Source organism: Panthera uncia, assembly GCF_023721935.1.
Source record: "Panthera uncia isolate 11264 chromosome A3 unlocalized genomic scaffold, Puncia_PCG_1.0 HiC_scaffold_11, whole genome shotgun sequence".
In the NCBI taxonomy this organism is placed as follows: Eukaryota; Metazoa; Chordata; class Mammalia; order Carnivora; family Felidae; genus Panthera; species Panthera uncia.
Window position 1 is genome coordinate 86,128,386 of NW_026057578.1, and position 20,297 is coordinate 86,148,682.

A 20,297-nucleotide genomic window follows, 5' to 3' on the forward strand; every position below is an offset into this window, starting at 1 on the left:
CCTTGCTCCCAATCTCACTGGCCTGGATAGCAAGCCCAACATGGGCTTCTTCCGAAATACCCACAAGCAGTTTGAAGGTCAAAAAAGGCAACACAACAATGCAATAGCAGAAACAAAATCGCTGTGACACAGGTGGATAGGGGTAAGGCTAAGGAGGAGCTTTTTCCCAGAGATGGTTTCTGAACTGTTCTGGACACTGAACAAATGGGTTCAGACATTTGCCTGAGGTAGTGCTGGGCTGGCTCTAGACCTGCTGGTTGGGGGAACTTCTGGGGTCTGGAGCCTCCTCTGTGTCTGTGGGCTCTGGCATCAGGGTGCTGAATATTTGGGTGCTGCTGCTGCTGATCATGCTTCTAGGGTATTGTTGCCTGGGCCCCTTGCATGGTTCCCCAGCCCTCTTCCTGCCTTTTTGAGTCAGGCAAACTCACTGCTTTCTTGTTGAGACTTGTAAGAGCCTCTCTGCTTCTTGCCCACCCAGGAGAGCACACTAATCCTAAATATCATTTATTAAGCACATATACATGCTTCATGTCAGACAGACCCTGTGCTAAGGGCTGTGTCTTCTTTCAGCCTGTTGTACCCTTGTATGAGTGCTATCATAGTGTGGGGACTAATGTTATCACCATTTCACAGATGAAGGCACTGAGGCTGACAGAATTGAAGCCCTGGCTCGAGTTCACACATCTGGCACATGGCAGAGTTAGGAATGAAACCCAGATTCGTCTCATCTCAAAGGCTGGGCTGTTGACTGTGCACATTTCTGCTGAGGATACAATAAGAGGCAGTTGTATTATCAGTGTTTGCTTCCAAGGCAGTTACCAGATTGCCAGTCGTGGCTGGGGGAGAGGGGCTCCACTATTCACCACCTCTCCAGAAAGCAGCAGAGCCTTTCCAAGGTCTTCTGGAAAGAACTCAGCACATTGTGAAAGAAGGCTGATGAGATCTTTCAGGCATATTTGGGAGGCGGGGAGGTAGTTTTGAGGAGCTGGGAGGCAAGAGATGTCAGGTAAAGAGTGAGTAAAGGCTAGCCCTGACCACAGGGAAAGAGGGAAGTGGTGGAAAGATACTTGGAGGTCACTTATGGCCTGAAGCACCCCTCTATCACACCAATCAGGCAGCTGCCACTTATGGGAAAGTCTACACCGTCCCCTCCCTCTTCTACAGGTGTCCCCTGTAAGCATCAGCTTCCAGGGTCTCTCCCAATTCAAATGCAGCTTCAGAACCAGCAGATCCAAAGGGGCTAATTTATAGTCTACCTGCTTCCCCTGCAGCTGTCTTTCAGAAATGGGAGATGGGCAAACTTATGCCAAAGGAGGGGAAGACAACCCAAGGGAAGGGTTAGTGCCCACACTCTCCACTGGGCTCAGACCCACTTCCAGGAGACTGCTTCCCCTGTGTTGCAGCCCCGTCCCTGCTGCAGCAGTCTGTGTTCCAGGGCTCATACCCACAAAGGACCCTGTCAACCGCCCACAAGGTTTGCCTGGAGAAGGGAGTCTGCACTCAGGTAACTGGGCACCAGCCCCCTGGACCTGTCTTCAAAGATGCCCAACTGAATCTGTTCCCATCCACTACTTTGAGAGGTCCTGGTAATGCTTGGTGCAGGGGCACCTCAGCTCCTTCTCTTGCATGAGGCCTAGACAGCTCCGGGCTCCAGCCATCTGGATCTGGGTTGTGTGAAATAGACTTCCCTGACCCTGCCGTCCTGACCTCAGAGAGGCCAGGTGACCCTGCAGTCTGAAAGCTCTCTGGCTCGGGGCTCTTGGAATCCTTGCTTCCCCCCGATGCTCATTTCTCTCTGTCCCACTTGGCCTCTCTGAAACAGGATGGTGTGGCTGATGGAAATGGGTTTCCTGTCTTTCCTCTCTGCTGAACACGGCTGTGTACATCTACAAGAATTCATCTGCTCCCTCCTCCCAGACAGGGGAGACTATCAGTCCGGAGGGGATAAGTTTAATTGCAGTAACACACCTCAAATCCCAGTGGTTTGGAGCAGTAAAGACTAATTTCTCACTCATGTTCCATTGTCCACTGTGAGTTGGTTGGGGTCCTGTCCGTGATGTCCTTATGTGGGACCCAGGCTGATGGAGCAGCAATTCAGAACAGTGCCTGCTGCTGTGACAAAGGGAGAGCTCTGGAGGGCTTGACACTGACAGTGAAATGCTCTGGCCTGAAAGTCATGCACATCACATGGTCCACGATCCACAAGGGGACTGGGAAATGTGTTCAGAAGGCAGAAGGGTGGAAATATAAACCACAACATTTGCACTATGGTTAAGCAAGGATGCATTTCTGGAAGGGTGAGGAGCTGGGGTTTCAGGTGGGTGGTCAGAAGTCACCAGGTACCTGGGGAGATCTATTCTCCCAATTGCTGCTTCATTCAACACTATTGACTTTGAAGCTAGACTGTCCTGGTTTAGGTTTGAAGGCTGCCATGAGCTACATGTGGAACTTTGGGCAAATTGCTTAGCTACCGTAAGCCTCCATTTCCTCATCTGTAAAATGAGAACAATACCACCCAAGATGCCACAGACAGTAGGTGCTAGGACCAAGATTCCCCAAACCCTAAATCTTCACTGGTCAAAAAGTAAACAAATAAAAATAACCGCTCCCCATCTCTGGCTGTTTAGGAATACCCACATGGCACAAGATGGCATTGGACCTCTCCCTTGTCCTACTTGCCCATTCTTCTCTGTCTCTATCCCAGGACCCAAATTTCTCCCCCGTAGTCCTGGGTGCTCTGGATCCTCCCTCCAACCCGAGCTCCACACTGGCCGGAATGTAGAGCTTGTTCTCAGCTCTTCCCCAGTCATTTGCTGAGGACTGATGGCCAGTCCGCTCCAGACTTGTTCAGCCCAGGTTCTCACCTGCTCCTGCCTCTCACTGCACATGGAATGACCCCAGCACAGCTGGTGGGCCTGATGCCCAGGCTTCCTCAGCCTTGGAGTGCACTTGGGAAGGATCTGGGGAGTCCCCTCAGCAGAAAGGAGGGAAAGATTACAGAATCACTCTAAACAAGGCAAAGCAAAGCCATTTATCTTGGGACATTAGTCACTGAGCTGCTGACACAGGAAAACATGCTGTACTCTTGGCAATTGCCATTTGCATTAAAACAGGATGATTTGTGGAACTGAAGGCTTGAGACCCTTGCAGACTATCCCACCCACCTCGGGCTGTCCCAGGAAATGCCAGAGGCTGGGGCTGTAGCTTCCTTGGGGGAGAAGGGCTGGCCTTGCCCCGGGCAAAACAGGTCCCCAAAGTCACAGCCCCATTCCTTTCCAGGTGCACACTGGCCATGGAACCACAGAAGGTGCCTCAGCCTCCCAGAGAGAGCCACATTCATTGGGTTCAAGGTCAGCATCACATTTTCTGTGTACTTTTTTTCTTGGCTATGACTGTTTCGTATTTGGAAGTAAGGGTTTTCAATCCCCACACTTCCCTGTATTCCAAAGAAAGATGACACCAGCAATGAAGATTTGGAGACTATATACCTACAGTCCTCTCTCCCTTTAGCTCTGCTTCCCTCTCCTCTCTTTCTCCCCCTCTCCCACTTTCCCTCTCTCCTCCACCCACCCCCACACACATGATTGTTCCATATAGGGATGATATAGGGATGAAAATTGCACTGCTGAGAGCTAACGCTCTCTTTCCAGCTTAACTAATATGGAATAGATAAATCAGGAGAAAGGAAAGTAGGGAGAAGTTGGGGGCCCACCATTTTCTCCCAGTCTCCCTTTTCAAGACTTGTTACTTGGTTTGAAGCAAACCCCAGATGACCCTCTCAGCCTACAGTCATGCATAGGACAGGTGCTTTCTCCAGCCCTGTGTCCATCTTGGTACTCCTGGCTACCAGATTCTTTGTGCCCACGCTTCACCTATACAGTCAAGGGTGGGTGGAGCGATGACTTGGCCTGAGCCGATGAGAGAATCATATTCTCTGGATCTCACTGATTGGTTCAGAGATGGAGATTTGACCAAGTCCTAGCCAATGAGCTTCAAGGAAAGATTTGTAATTCTGAGTGAGTAAAGTCCCAGCAAGAAAGGGAAGGGAAGGGAAGGGAAAGGAAGGGAAGGGAAGGGAAGGGAAGGGAAGGGAAGGGAAGAAGGGAAGGGAAGGGAAGGGAAGGGAAGGGAAGGGAAGGGAAGGTGTGTATGTTTTTGGCATAGAGAAGGGTGGCATCGGGAGGCCTGTCACTGTTACATAGAAAGGGAGATTTGGAAGGTGCTGGAGGGTCACCTTACGAAGGTAATATTAGAAGAAAGACACAGAGAGAAACCGAAACTCTGGTAATGTCCATTAAGCTGCTGGGTCGAGCTTCTCTGGCTCAATCTGTTGAGTTTGGGTTAAAAGTCAACACATTCCTTTTGTTGTCTAAGTCAGTCTGAGGTGGTCTTTTTGTCACATACAGACATAAGAGCTTGACCAGCACAATAAGTAAGTGTGATCAGGGCACAGAAGACCTTGATAACCAGCCTCTGAGCCTTTGCACAGGCTGTTTACTACTGAGAACACCACTGTTTTCTAGCAGAGCTCTAGTCCTCTTCCAGTACTCCATAAATGCAGTCTCCCAGATGTGCTCCATGACTCTGGGACCCAGACTGCCCCTGGGGCATGCCCTGCACTGCAGGATAATTCTGCTGCACTAGATGGTTCACATCCATCTTCTGCACCGGAAGACAGACCTGTCCTTGCCTCCAGTTCCTGTGGTCCCAGACACATAGTAGGTGGATGGTTCTCCTGAGCAGCTGTACTGGTGGGAGGGAGGAGTTAGGGGGTGGGGGAAAGCAGGCCGACCTCAGCCGGGTGGGGGAGTGGGGGGACTGTGACAGCTCTGATCAGAAGTTGTGCAGGCCTGAACTGGGCAGTGGAAGTGACATTTGGGACAAAGAGAGAAATTGCTTTTGAAAACAAGGGGCAAAACCCCGTAAACTGGACCTGAGAACTGTGTACTTTCACGTGGGAAGTGTGGTGAGTGGCATGGGAGTCCTAGCGCAGAATGAAGGAGATTAGCTTCAAGTTGGGGTGGGCAGGGGTGGGGTCAGGGCAGTGTCCTGGCCGCAGCAAGGAGTCCTGCTCCTCTGTGCTCTCCTGGCAGGACAGCCAAGCCAGCAGATACTGGACTCCCCTTGCTGACCTAAGTTGTCCAAAATGGTAGGTGGGAAAGGTAAGTGATCCTGATTGACTTTGGAAGGCACTTTAATGCTTCAAGTGACAGATGTAACTCCAAACTGATCGTGAACATCAGCCTCAGGGAAGGGAATCAGTGTGCCCTCCCTGCTTCCAATCTCCCCCAGTTGAGCTAATGCCATTTTGAGGATGCATGAAACTAGCCTGTGGCACTGTCTTTTCTCTTGGGGCTATGGACAGCCTGGTCTTCCACCCTGGCTGCTGCCAAGGGCAACCAGGGCAGAGTGCTGGGGGGCAGAAGATGTGAGGCTTCCATCCCAGCAGAGAGCAGACATAGAAGTAGGGAACCAGGGGCATGGGCAGAAGGAGGAGGGGTGAGGAGGGGGCCACCTCCAGGGGCTCCTGAGGGTAGTTCAGCTCTGCCCACTCCCAGCTCCAGAGTGGGACCTACAGACTTTCATTGCCAGCAGGGGAAGGGTTTCCTGTGTTCTCCAGTCTTCAGGCTCAGAGCCAGCACAGGGTAGAAGTTGGGGTGGTGGGGCGTAGCCTAGCTGGGAAGGGAGTCAGACTCTTGCCTGCCCACCCAGCATCAGTTCCCTATAACTTTCAGCCTAGAAGTTGGTGCTACCCATTCCAAGGGGCAAATCCAGCCAGCCTGGGTTTCTTACCCAGCTGGAGCCCTTAATAAGCATCTCATCTCAGTGGCACGGGTGAATTTTGGGCTCCCACAGAGCTGCCATACTGCAGCCCTTCGGCTAATAGGCACTTTGTGAGCTTTTAAGCCCGGTTGGCCTTAATTCCTCCGTCTGCCTCATTCCTGGCTTTGCTACTTTCCACTTAGGCCTGCGCCACTCCACCCTCTCTCCCATCCTTACCCCTCATGCCAGCCCAGCCCTTCCCACTGGCGGGGACCCTGCTCCACTCCCAACAGAAAGCCCAGAGCTGGGGCACAGTCACCAGCAGGCCCTCTGAGCACTTCGCAGACCTCAGGTGGCTTCCCCCTTCACTCACGTTGGCCCCGACGATGTTGGCTTAGGACCCCAAGAACTTTTGACTTGGATTGAGGAGGAACGGAGTGAAGTAAGGCAGCCCAGGAGTAGGCCTATCTCTCCAGCCCCCTCCTGCCCCTGTATGCCCCTCCCTTCCTTTCTTCCCAGCCACATTCACGCACACATCTTTATATAGACATATTATTTCATTTCTCTTGGGTATATGTCTCAGAGTGGAATGGCTGAATCATATAGTCGGTATATGTTTAAGTTGGGAACAGACTCACAAATAGTTTTCCAAAGTACTTGTCCCATTTTACGTTCCCTCCAACCGCCCATTTGCCAACACTTGGTATTGTTAATCTTCTTCGATTAGGGCTGAGGTCTGGTGGGTTGCAGCAGCCAGAGTAAAGGGACAGAGCTGGAGCTGAGGGTGCAGGCAGGGAGTGAACCAAGAAGGAAGAAGTTGGGTTAGGGAATGCATCATGCTGTTTCAATCTCACTGCCATTGCTTATCAGCCCTGTGAGCTTGGCAAAGTACTTGACCCTTGCCATCTTCCAGTTCTTCGCCTGTAAAACAGGGATATCACATCTACCTTTGTTGAGATTAAATGAAGTAAACATACTTTCACAGTGCCTGGCACCACGGATGCTGTTTGTCTATGTGGTGTCTTCGCATGAATTAAGGTGAAAGTGCCCCTTTTTCTGGGGTGATTCAGGCCTGGGCCAGGGTGCTGGGAACTGCATTTTGATGCTGTTGTTCCCTAGACAGGGAGGCTTTGGCAGCACACAAATTGCACAGTTCTTCGCATTTGTCCCACAAATTCTCACAAAAGGACCCTGAAGGTGAGAGTAAGAGTGAATGTATTTGTCAGTGGGACCTTGTGTGTGTTCACCTCCTCCCTGCAGCCCTCTCACTCATTCTGGTGACTTCCCTACCCACCACCACCAGCACCTTGAGTCTCTGAGACCTTAAGCACAAATCTCCAGGTCAAATCCCACTGGAAGAAATGTCTTTGGAGTTTGGCATCTGTGAACCCTCCTTGCATTCATACTCTTGTTCTTGGGAATAATTCAGTATCACAGAGACGTGCTTGAGACAACAGCATTTACAATAACTGGGTCTGGTCTTTGTTTGGGGAGAGATAAGAGAGGCACAAAATATTCGGGTGCCTCAGGAAATATGGCCAGAGCAGAGAAGTCCTGAGGAGCTAGAGACAAAATTGTAGGACTCCAGCATGGTCTGAAACGTTGCTGGGTTTCTGAGGTGAAGCCTTTGGTCAGGGAAGCATCTCTGCTTGCTCGGCCCAAACGTACGGTAGGCCGGGACACATTTACCTAAAATGAACTTGAGGGAGACGGCCCCAGCTCAAAACAGTCAGCCCAGTAGATGAACAACGCAATGGAACCAGGCCTTTTGATTTATGTGTTTATATCCTCAAAAGGAGCCTTTCTTTACCTGAGGACTTTTGGCCCAGTTCCTTTAATTATGAGAACAGGACACATAAAGTTTGTTTATGGGGAAGCTGGGGTGGGCCAGGAGGCAGAGGCCCTCAGAGCTAGGGGCTGGGCAGCCCTGACAACGAGGAGAATTTTGCTTCTGAGGCTTCTGTCTCTCATGCCTTAGCACCTGCACACAGTAGGGCTCCCTGGTTGAGTGACACATCGGTCATTTCTGAGAGATTCTGGTGAGTCACTGGAGAAACACTGTTACCTTTTCAAAATTCAGCTTACCAGCGACCTCAGGAGTTGAATTCTGTGTGTAGGGGAGCTTGCAGCCCCAAGTGCCCCACCCCAGGGCATTTACCTGCTGGAGACAAGGGGGGATCAGAAGGGAGAGAACACGCAAGCACCTTTCAGGAAAGTGAAGTTGAGGGAGATCAACTTCCTTTTTTTTTTTGGCTACCTAAAATAGATCAGAGTGGACTGTCATTTCTCTTTCCAGCATAAGAGAGTGAGTGAGGTTAGGCTTAAGGAGAGCTGTGTTCAGCCAAGGAAACTCGCTAGACCCCCCTTGTCTCCAGTCTTTCAGGCCTGAACCTTGCCATGCCCTGGAAAGTTGGGCCCCAGGGGTAAGTGGCAGTCCGGGGCAGTGGGTTGGGGTGAGGGGGCAGCGTTAGTGCAGGAAGGCCGCCTGGAGGAGACCACTGTGGCTAGGGGCCGGGCAGGGGTCAGGCTGTAAACGCCCCTCCGTGCTCTCCTCTCCTGCCCCCTTAGGCCATCCCTTCTCTGCCAGCCAAGTGCCGCCTCTGAAGGTGAAAGTCACCTTCCTGGGCGCTCCGCTCTCCCGTTCTCCAGACTGCCTGCCGCCGCCTCCGGGGTGGGGAAGCGAGCAACATAAATCCTGCCCCGTCCCTGTCCCACGGCGCTTGCCTGCCTGGCCGCGGGAGGAGGCTCCAGCGGCTGTAAATCACTGTAGCCTCCGCGGGCCGTCTGCCCTTCATCACAGTGCTTTACGGCGCTGACACCGGCCAGGATTTAGTGGGCCCAGCCAGACTGAGGCCGCCTCATTGAAATGCCCCCCCCCACCTGTCCAACATCCTCCCCTTGGAATTAAGGCCACCCATAAATCCTGGAGATGCCCATTTGCATATTCATCTGCATACATTTGCCCCTCAAATTGCCTGCGATGGAACTCAGAATCATGGAGCCTGCTGGGACTGGGAGTTTCTGCTGTCCCAACTCTTGTTGAAGGGGAAACTGAGGCAACGGAGGGACAGGGACCTGTCTGTGGCACAGTAGAAGGCAGTGGCACAGTGGGGGTTTGGCCCAGGAGGGATTTAGCTAGAAGTAGGCCAAGGAGTCAGATGTTGAGTGAGGGACAGTGAGCAGATTCGAGGCTGAGGGGCCAGGAGCTGCAGGGGTGAGGACAGCGGGAGAGCACTGGAAAAGGGCCAGCACTAGGAGGCCAGAGGACACCTCTCAGGAAGTTCCACAGTGGTGGGAGCAGCAGAGGGAGCAAAGGCCTGCCCTTGAAGGAAGGACCATCTGGTGGGGCTCACCAGGAGGCCTCTCTACAGAATAGGGAGAGGTTGGGGGAGTAGGTGCTACCTGTGGAATGGCCCAGGCAGGCCTTGCAAGACAGATTGGGGGTAGAGGCTAGGAGCATACACACCAGGGCCCCCTCTAGTTCCTTCTGCCTCAAGGTGGTGCCAGCCATGACCAGCCCCTATCTGAACATGAATCATCTGTTGGGAAGGGCCAAGGCCTGGAGGAGGCCTATGGAGCAGCCAGGTTCTTCTACTCCCTATGAGCTCCCCTGCCCCACACCCCCAACATCAGTCCATCCTCTACTGTGCCTGAGAGCACCACTCGTTCATTCAGGGATGGCTTCTCTGGGCAACTTTTGACAGGCCCTGTCTAACGGTGGGTGCCTACTGAGCCCATCCCTCATGTTCCTTTTCATTCAAGGTAGGACCCTAGAGCTAAGGCTCAGATCTCCGTAGGCTCTCAGGGCAAGGTAGGGCCACGGCAGGGCCAGCAAGCCTTGTCCTCCTTGACCTTAGACTCCATTCAGTCTTCTAAGGAAAAGCCCCATGGTTGGGACCCAGTGGCCCCAGCTGGGTCTAGGGCTAGCTGAAGACCGAGTCAGGGAGCTGCTCTGCCCTGATAGGATACCTCTGGCTCTGCATGTCTACCCTCTTCCCTGTCCCTGCTCTTCTGTCCCTCATTCTTATGTTGTGTACTTCATATGTTTCTGATTGATTCATAAAAATGCCTTCTCATCACAGGCTTGTGTCGCAACAGTGTGGGGAGCAGTAAGCTTTGGGGGAAACCTGCTGCTCCTTCTGAAATCCAGAGTCCCGATGGGATTGGGATGCATTTTTCCAGCCCATTGCCATAGCCAGGCCTGGGGGCTCCCTTCTTCCCTCTCCCGGGGTAGGACCTGGAGGCCCAGGTGTGGAGCCCTCCTCTCAAACTTTCCTTTTACTGCTTAGCCCCCCTCTCCACCCTGTGCCACCCCACCCCATCCCACTACCAGAAGGCCAGTGAACAAATCCCAAACAGGTACAGAGGGGGTTAAGGAGTCTGTGGGACTGAGCCCTGACACCAATGTCTATGCCCCAAGCTTTCTGTGATCCCTCCAAGACTCTGTCCTGAGCGGCCCAGATGAGGCCAGCTGCTCCAAGATGGGGCTGCATGTCCCTAACACCCCACCTCAGGGAGTAATTGATGGTGGAGATTGGCCAGGAGTCAGAATCAAGGCCAAGATGGTCAGAGGGGAAGAGAGAGGAAAGAGGGAGGTCTCTGAGCACAAGAATAACCTCAGGGTACCACAGGAGAAGAGTGGGAGCCCACCGCACAGCAAGTCCTGGCTGCACACACAAGAGAGACTGCCGGGGGAGTGGCGGGTGGCTCTGCTCTCAGCGAACCTAATCCCTGCGCCTTTCTGCTCCCCCTCACCCCAGCCCCTGCCCCTTCTCTCCACAACCGTCCTGGGGCTGTTCTGTTCTGTCTTCTCTCTCGAACTTCCAGTGGACTTCCCACACTTGGGGAGATGCCTCTTTTCTCCAGCCCCCTGCTTTCAGGGCAAACGGACCCCACAAAGTGGGTAGAGGGGTTGCCAGGATTCTAAGACACTGAAAGACCATCTTGGGGTGGGGGCGGAAGAGAGCAACAGAGATGAGACCCAACTCTGTCTCTGCAGCCTTTTAGCAAGAGAGAGTAATGGTAAGGGATAGGATATGGCCCCCATTAGCTCTGGGATGGTAGGAATCGCAGAGGCAGGGGAATAGCTTAGAAGGCGGTCCCAGAACCACCCCGCTCACATTTGCTGAGATTCTTAGAAAGCGCTGTACAGACTTTGTGGCGGCACAGCAGCAGGCCTGGACAGAAGGGCCCCCCATCTGGAAGCCTTTAAGGTCTCCCTCCCCCTCTTCTCCAAATAGCTTGTTCCCAGAAAACAGGAGGAGAAGTTACCCAACAACAAGCTGGGGCTTCCTGTGGGGCTGGTGGCCCCCTCCCCTGCCTCTCTCGGTGCACCAGGCCCTCACCTGCTCCCCAGGCTCTGCTCAGCCAGGCTAGTTACATATTGCGGAGCTGGTTTCTGTCCCCTCATACAAGATATGGGTGCACAGCTCACTTCCCCCAGGAAGCCCTCCAGAGCCACCTCTCCTCACTCCAGGAACTCCTGCACCCACTTTGTGAACACACACATGTGGCCTTTGTGTGTTCTCTCACTTCCATTCCAGGTGGGTTGGTCTGTTTGCAGTTGTTCTCTTTTTTTCACCCAGTATGGGTTGGAAGAGTATTTTAGGGGTTGATGAGCCCTCCTTTTTTATTTTACATAATGGAAAACTGAGGCCCAGAAAGGTGAAATGACTTGGTCCAATACAGAGACGGAAGTAGACTCCGGGTTCCCTCCACTCCAGTCCGGGGTCTGTTGTCCTCCCCCAACGCCCATGTGGCTGTGCCTGTCTCCCCCATCTGACAGCACAGGCCCAGAGAGAGCCCTCAAGTTCTGGTTTGCTGGCTTGATGTGGGCTCTGGCATGGCCAACGTGCTGCCTGGGGGCAGAAGCTGGCAGAAGTCAAAAGTAGAAACCTTGGGGGGATGGGTAGGACTGACCGCTGGCTGGGGGAGGGTGGTGTAGTCTTCAGAGGAAGGAATTGGGGCCCACCAGTGCTGACCCCTCCTCTGAGGGCCCTGGCTGCCTACCCTGCACACTGACTGGTTAATCCAGTTCCTGACCTGCTCACTTGGCCTCTGAGGGCTTCTGATTTGGGGCAACTGGGAATGAAAAATCTCTCAACAAAAAGGTTTTCTCACTTTTGGATAACCAGAGTTCAGTTTTAGAAGGCATCCCAGTCCCTGTAAGATCTCAACGTAAAGTCTGTGACTGCTGGGTCTCAGTTTCTTCATCTTCAAAATGGACACGAGCACGTAGGCTTCCTGAGGAAGTTGGAAATGGTCTTTGAAGGATAGGAAGGAAGAGCAAAAAGAATCTTCTAGAGCAAAGCATGGGCAGAGATTCAGAGGGTTGATTGGGCACTGACTGTTTTTCAAATATGGAGGAGGGCAGGCTCTGTCACTCTTACCAGCTGTGTGACCCACGACAAGTTCCTTAACTTGTCTGTACCTCAGTTCCCCACTTGTATAGAGAGGATTATATCTCTATATAATAGCATCTATCTAAGATAGGTGAGGCCATATTTGTAAAAATGGGGTAATATTTGTAAAATTCTTACATTACTGCCTGGCATGTAATAAGTACCCTGTGAGAGGCTTATCTATTTTTATTCATATATTTAACAATATGGTTTTCTTTGTACTGTCCATTTTAATTCCTATAAGCAACACAAGATGGCGTTTAGTCAAGCTTGTGTCTCCTGGATGCTGGGCCTGAGGGCCAAGGCCTTTCAAGGAGAGAGATCCTGGGATGTATATACCCAGCCTCCTCATTCAAGAAGCTGCTGATGTCTGGAAGGCCCTCCTGGACTCCCTGAATTCTTCCCAGGGTTGTTGGGGAGATTCCTCTGGGACTGAAAGAGGCATGGTGTGGGTGGGGGTGGGGGCTTGTCCAGGAGGGAAGTCTAGTCTTAAGGCTCCAGAGCTTTCCAGTTCCACTGTGTCTGTGACCCCCAGAAGGTGAGTGGGAGCCCAGATAGGAGGCCACTGTCTCAGGCCTCACTAGCCTGCCTGAGGGACCAGAAATCCCACAGTCCCTGACACTGGGGGTAGGCTGCGTAGAAGAGGGTGAGTGTGTGGGGAGGGGGCATGTGTGACCAAGGATTGCAGCTCCAAGTGAGAAATAAGCAGGAGCAGATGGAGCCCAGAGCACAAAGTTCCTGTTTTCATGCAAATGTCTGGGGCAATCAAAGTCAGGGGGGCAGCAGGGTGTGGGGGGTGGGGTTGGGGTTGGAGGGGAACTAGACACAAACAGGGTGGGGAATATAAAAGGAAGATGCCACATCAGCGGAATTAGCTCTTATTCAAAGAGTTGCCGTTGAATTGGTTGGGGACTGGTGGTGGGGGTGGGGGTGGGGCTGGGAGGGTGGCCTTTCCACCCCCTGCCTGGGGCCCTTGGCCAGTCAGCTAGGACCCAGGCTAGCCAGAGGAGAGCAAGAGTGGTTTGGGCCTGTGCCTGCTAGGGACACCAGGCAGCAAGTACTCCTCCTTGCATTTCCTGGCCTTTGACACCCGAGATCAAAGTAGGGCCGGCCCTCCTGGCCTTCTGGTCTCCTGGCAGCTCCTCCCTGCCCTCAGGGTCCAGGCTGTGTTGTCCTGCTTGTGGGGCATCCATGATAGGCCCCAAGTGAGCTAGAACAGCAGAGATGTGGGCCTTTTCCCACTGTGGGGCTGCCAAGAGCTGCAACTGTGGGTATGGCTCATATCCGCTGTTTTTGCATGCCTATGCTTGTCATGCTGGCTTCCAGAGGTCACTAACACCCAGCCGTGGGGGGCCAGGGCCCATGTGACCCAGATCAATGGCAAGAGCCGAGACTCAGAGCCTGCAGCCTATGGCAAAGGCAGAAGATCTATCTTGCTGGAGCAAGAAAGCTGCAACATTGGCCATGCAAACTGGTCTTTCACTGGCTCCCAGCTGGGAAGGATTCAGAGTTGGCTTAGAGGAGAGTCTTCCTACACAGACCTTCCTTAGAGGGACCCCCTAACTCCCCTACTGACCTTCAGGGTTCCATTCTGAGAGGTCTTCCATTCTTCTGCTCTTGTTTCCACCAGACCTGAGCCCCCTCAGGGAAGGAGCTCCAGGGGTCATCCACCACTGAGAGGAGGGCCACCTGGAGTTCTGCTCTGAGTGTCCAGGGGTGCAAGTGAGCGAGTGAGCCCCTCTTGATGCACTACATAGATTTGTAAGGGTCCCATACTCACCAGGGAAGTTTTCCTGGGCACCTTTGCCTGTGATGCTCTTGGGAGGGCTTCAGGTTCAGGGGGCTGCCTCAGCTTAGGGCAAACCACTTCTTGCCTGGCTTCTTCCACCCAGGCGTCTGTCAGCTGGTGCTGCCTCAGTTTCCCTTTGGCAGAAGTATGCAAGGGGATGCCAGGGTCAGGCCAGGCCAAGGGTAGGAGGTGGGCAGTGTGGGGACTCTGGAAGGAAGGCAGGGCGAGCAGAAGCTTCTGCAGTCACAGAGCTGCAGGTCAGGGGGAGGGGTCCTTGGGTAGAGTGACAATTGCCCCTGCCAGCCTGCGTGCCTGCAGCAGGGCCCTGGCTCTTCATGGTGCCCGCCCATGTGGAGAGGATTAGGGCCTGGAAAGACATGTTTTTCCCCCTTCTTTCTTGGAAGGAGGATCAAGGGGACCTGGTGACAGCCGAGAGATTCTGAGCGTGTGGACAGCCCCGCTTCCCTTCTCGTCCATCTCCCAGGCAGCTTGGAAGATGCACACCATCTGCTGGCAGCCCCAGACCTCAAGTTCCCAGCCATCCCAGAAAGGGAAACACTGGCAGAATGTGCTTTTCCATTCCTGGAGCCCCCCAAAAGGGGACCAGGGGAGGCACTGGGCTGGGGGCTTTATAGAAATAAGGCAAGTGGGTATTATGCAAAATGGTTATAGGGCTTAATGGACCTAAGAATAGTCTGTCGAGGCTGCAAAGGTGTAGGGACTCCTATGACTTTCCTGTGAAGTCAGGGGCCAATGCTGGCTCAGGGGAAGTAGTTACAAACCCTGCTGGTCCTGGAAGGTGGGATTGGGATTGGGGCTGAGACTGAGGGTGGCTCTGGGATCTTGCTCTAGTCTGTGTTTATTTGTGGTGGGTGGGTGTGTGGCGGGGAGGGGGGGGGAGTCATTCCTAAATCCAGATCCATGCACACACACATGCACACACACACGTAATTCCACAAACACAGGGTCTAACACAGTGCTCGCATGTAGTGGGTACTCAATGAGTATTTGATGACTGGATGGATGAATTTGTGAATGAACATTCCTGATAGTTCTATCCCAGGGGGCTTTTCTTCCTCTGTACTCAAGAGCCTTATTTTTTGAGGTTCTTCTATTCTTTATTCCTTCCTGTTGATATATTCTGGGTTATCTGGGGTGGTTTTTCCACTCTCTAATTCTTAGCATGGGATTAAATTGTGGTTCCTGGGGTAGGAGCCCTGATCTCACCCCCAGAAAGTTCCTATATCCTGGTCTTGGGCTTCAGCCAGTCCCTGACACTGGTTTCTTAGGACATGTGGCCTTGCAGAATCTGGGGTTGGACACAGAATGGCAGTTACTGTTCCAGTCTGAGCTGTACCCCTGTGGGCAGTCAGGTGGGTGGGGAGCATGCTTTAGTTGTGGCTAAGATAAATCTGGGGTTTGGGGAGCAGGCAGAATTAGGACTAGGACAGGGATTACCAACCTGAAAATAAGTGTGAGGCCAGGCACCCCCTCCACCTCCCCATATCCCCTACAACCCCCTTCTTCCCTGCTCCACGTGATGTGTGTGCAAGTGTGCTCAGGAGCACCTTCGAGAATGAAATCTAAAGTATTTAAGTCTGGTCTGCACAGGGATGGAGAAGTCAGAATGGACCCCAGGCAGAAGCAGCTACAAGTTAGTCCCATGGTACCCTGTTGTGTCTCTCCTTCCCTGCCTTCCCCTTCCCTAACTGCACCCCCCTCCCTTTCTCCCTCTTCCTTCTTCTTTCTCTTGGGTACTGCAGAATGAGTGGTACCACTTGCTCTCCTACTGACATGCCTATCACTAAGGGGTTAGAAACTTCCAGGCTGGCCCAGGTTTTGACCTTGAAAGATGTCTGTGTCTCCCCCACCTCCTCTGAGGTCTTAGCATAGGCAGACATAGCAGGACTGGGCATGTGTGGGCAGAGGGGATGGAGTCCTTAGTCACTGGCTAGCAGTGGGGTCTGGAGGACTCTGAACGTGGTGGTCATGCTTGGTTTTCAACAGGAACCTTCTTTGGAGGTGACTCAGTGTGATCAAAGCTACTCTGCCAGATACCCAACTGGATTCCCAAGGGCCCCTATTCTGAGCCATGTGCCCTAGGGTTGCTGAGCAGCAGAATGGTCAGGGAAATGACTGGACCTGACCCATGACAGAACCTGGTGCCTCTGGCTGAACCTCACTGTGTGTTTCTGGGGGTGCACACGTGCTCATATTTTCCCATGTGGACTAGAGTCTGCCTGAGTGGGCAGGTGTATGCGTATGTGTGTACGTATACTCATGAGTGAGCATGGGGGTAATGTGCTGCGTTGTACATGTGCACGTGTACGTGTATGTGTGTGTCTGTGTGGGGATTACGTGCCTGTGTGTGCACGCTCTCAAACAGAAGGCTTGGCCGGGAAACCCAAATCTCCCCCTCCCAGGCCTCAACCCCTGTTCCCCGGGGCCCTGATGGAGGAGAACAGAGAGTCCCCAAACCCTGAGATCTGGGGCGGTGACTTCTGTTGGATTCCCTCCCCACCCCCTTTCTTTCTTGACACAAATAGCCTGTGGAACAAAGGGAGCTGGGGATTTGGATTATTTATACAGTCAACATTAAGCAACTTGTGGTCTATTTAAATTCTTCTTTATTAGGCCGGGAAATTCCATGGCAAATAGTCAGGCAGTAAGGAAACCTCCAACACGGCAGCTCCCAGCTCCAGCCACTGCCGTTGGGTTCCTCCTAGCCTCTCCTACTCCCACACCTCTGACCCCTGCTTCTTCCATTCAGCTTCCGGAGGCCATGCCCAACCCCCCTTCCTCCAGTATGGCCTCTGGATCCCCCTTCTTTCCTCCCATCCCTGCTTCCATTTCTCAAACCTCCACCAAAGACCCCTGCCTCACTCCTCCCATGCTTTCTTTAACTTGTGAGGGGAAGCTGGACACCAAGTCTGACACTTCAGAGTCAATTCTGTAGGCACAGCATGGGTTGACAGGGGAGGGGAGTAGGGCTTGTGAAAAGGTTGGGGAGGGGCAGGTTGCTGCCGGCCTGCTGCCTTCATCAGGGTGTTCAGGAGGCTCAGAGGACTTCTGCCTCCTCAGGATGCCTCTTGAAAAGGTTTGAGTAGTGAAAGAAAGGGTCCTACCCACAGGAGGAGCTGCCAGCAAATGCAAGCTAGTGACAGCCTGAGAAAAGTTGAAGGGCCTGAGGCTCATCCTGAGGATAGGGGGACTCTGCTGTCACCTGGGCAAACCCCCCAGGGGCTCCATGACCCAGGGCGGCAGCAGAAGATTTGTCTGGGCTGGAGTGAGGGAGGTGTGAGGTGTGAGGTCTGCAGGACCTGGTTTCTTCTCCCCCGCAGAAGGCTCTCCATCTTCCCAGGGATGGCCAGCCATCTCTGTAGCCCTGGGGGCTCACCTAGAGCCCAATATAGCTGAGGGTAGAGGAAAGCTTGGGGAAGGGGTAGAGGGGGGATGAGATCCAGTAGAGCACCCTGGAGGGGTGGGTTCTGGAGAATCCCAGTGGGCAGCCCCTGTATCCTATTCCTGGGCAGTGCCTCTCTCTACCCCTCTGTGCTCAGAGACTGTCCTGTCACTGCCCTGACCTCTGCTGACGTCTCTTTCCTTGTTTCTCTCCAATTAGACTGTGAGCCTCTTGAGGACACAGAATGCAAACATTTACCTTATAAGCCAGTGCCTGGCATGCAGCTAACAGCAGGAGCTTAATAAGTGCTTCATGAGCTCAGTGAAATGGCACTCTCAGAGGGAAAGAAACCGTAAGAGAGTCTTAACTATAGAGAATAAACTGAGGGTGGTTGGAGGGAGGTGGGTAGGGGATGGGCTAGATGGGCGACGGGGATTAAGGAGGGCACTTCTGGTGATGAGCACTGGGTGTTGTATGTAAGTGATGAATCACTGAGTTCTGTTCCTGAAACCAATATTACACTGTATGTTAACTAACTCAAATTTAAATAAAAATTAAAAGGAACAAAAAAGACATGGCACTCTCAGGGGTTGTGGCCCAGCCCAATCCTTCACCTCTCTGCCCATACATAACATCACCCCCAGAGCCCTCCCTATTCATACCTTTCCCAGGGAACAGAGCCTGTGTCCAGTTGGAGAGGGAGCCCACTGAGGGCTGAAAGGCTCATCTCAGAACTTCTCCTGATGCCAGTCTGTGTGGGGAGAAGGGACTCAGGCCCCAAGGGTTTGGGAAGGGCTTTCACCTGGGAAGGGGACTCCAGAGGTGAAGGTCAACACTCCTGGCTCCAGCCTCTGGAGACTAGGCCAAGGCTTCAGCTATTGTTTAAGCTGATATTCGGGCCATGAATGAGCTGTGCATCCCCCTCCAGACGGACAGGGCAGGGGAGAGCTGCCCCTTTCAGACTGTAGTCTCCAAGCGGCAGCCAGCCGGAGAGGGTGGGGAGACGGACCTAGAGTTTGCTGCCAATTATCACCTCGCTGTCGGCCCTGCCCTCTGGGCCTGTCCCTGCTGCCACCTCTGGGCCTGTGTTTCTGATTAGTGGCCCCAGCTGTGCAGCATTAGTTGCATTTTTCCAGGATGAATCTTGGTTGGGACTTCCTGCCGCGGGTCTGAACCAGCTGCCTGCCTTTGCTGCCTGCTTCTCATCCTAGTCCCCTGGGCTGCCCCAAATGCCCGCGCTCCCAGAGGGCTCTTCCTCAAACTCTCAGGGGTTTGTCTCCTGAGATGGGGTGGAGGATGCACAGCCATTGCTCACCACGCAGAATCCATTCAGCTTTTCAGATGTGTGGCTTCAGAGTGAGTGATGGGGCCCCAGAGCTGAGCATATGTGCAGATGCCATTGGACAAGGGTAAAGCAGGTCAAGGCCAGGGAGGTGTTTGGGCAGGTTTGAGAATATTGTTCAGGGAAATCTCCAAAGGCAGAGAGCATCACCTTCTGGCTTTCTGGGGTCTGTCCTTTGTCCACTCCTGGTCTTGATTTTAATGGAGTCATGTCTCCGAGTGAAGCCATGACCTCTATCAGTCCTTTCTCTGGTTTCCTGGTGCACTTTGGGTGAGCTGCTCAGTGACGGCACTCACTCAACGCACTCAGCTTTCACCTGAGAGGTGGTGAGCTCCCTGTCCCGAAGGCATGTAAGTGTGAGCTGGAGAAGAACATCTTTTACACTCATAATGGCTTTTAGATCTCCTGTGACCCACACTACATTCCTGTAAGAGGACAGGGGGAGGGGACATCCTTACACTTTTCAGAGGAGGAAACTGAGGATTGGGTGCATGAGTACGTGAGTGAGTGAGTGCTGGGTTGTGGGCTAGAGCCCAGATGTGAGGCTTGCTTAGTTCAGCATGAGTTTGATCAAAATGCCTCCTCTCTGAACCCAACCAGACTTCCAGAGACAGCCCAGAGCCCAGCCTGGCAGCTGGTGCATCCTCTTCCTTCTCACTCTGCTTCCCAGCTTCCTGGCCGACACTCTAAGCAGTCTGACAGCCCTGTTCCAGACAAGCTTGCTTTTCACTGTCCCTCCTTGCCCCAACAGCCAGCACTCAGCCATAGTCTTTGGACTCTGCCAGGGTCTGTGACCTAGGACAGGTCTCTGGAAAGCAAAGCCCCAAGAGAATTCTTGAGGCTGTCATCAGCCTGAATGAGAAGTCCATGGACAGCAGCCCACTTCTTCGTCCCCAGTGCCCAGAGCAGGCCTGGCACACGGTATAACCCAGGCTGAAGTGTGGTCCAAGCAGCTGGCAGGAGTCAAACAGAGAGTGGCACAGAGAGGCAGCTTCAGTTAGCACTGGGGACCCCAGGGAGCTGGGGAGACGGCTCTGGGAAGGAAGCAGAGGTTGGAGAGGAGGCTTGTGTTCTGGAAGCATCTAGCTCTTGGAAATGCTGACCAGAGAAGAGCTGGTAGCCACACTGGGTGCCAGACACCCTGGGTGGGATAACGTTCTGTCGTGGCCCTAGGGTCAGGCTGCACAGAGAGGACCAGATGCTGCTGAGAGCTGGGGGCTGGTGTGGGCTGTCCTTCACCTGGGCCACCGTAGGGGTGCAGTGTTCACAGCCGTGACCCCTCTCAGGAGCCCCAGCCAGCAGGGCTCTCAAACGGTGCCAGAGCATTTCCTGGCCAATGAGGTGGGTGGGGTCCAGCCGGGGACAGAGACCCTGCCCTGGAGAAGCCTCTCTCCCAAAGGGGAAAAGGCTGCCCCTGCCCTCAGGGCAATGGCCAGTTGACACATCATAACCTACAGGCCTCCTTGGCCCTGGAACTAATGGTTTTATTCCTTCGGTTCTTTAGTTATTTTAGGCAAATGTGAACTGTCTCCTTAATTATCTGCAAGGAATTGCCAACAACTACATTTGGCTAGATTGAGACTCTGGATGAAACTTGCG

General features: G+C 53.2%; 1 long non-coding RNA gene across 1 annotated transcript in view; it reads left to right on the forward strand.

Annotated features, from left to right (window-relative positions):
* Nucleotides 1-3,072: 3,072 nt before the first annotated feature.
* The window catches only part of LOC125937096 (uncharacterized), a 112,086-nt gene continuing 94,861 nt past the window's right edge, over nt 3,073-20,297 (forward strand). The window contains exon 1 of the long non-coding RNA XR_007462253.1: nt 3,073-3,350. This is a non-coding gene — a long non-coding RNA (uncharacterized LOC125937096). The remainder of the gene's footprint in view (nt 3,351-20,297) is intronic.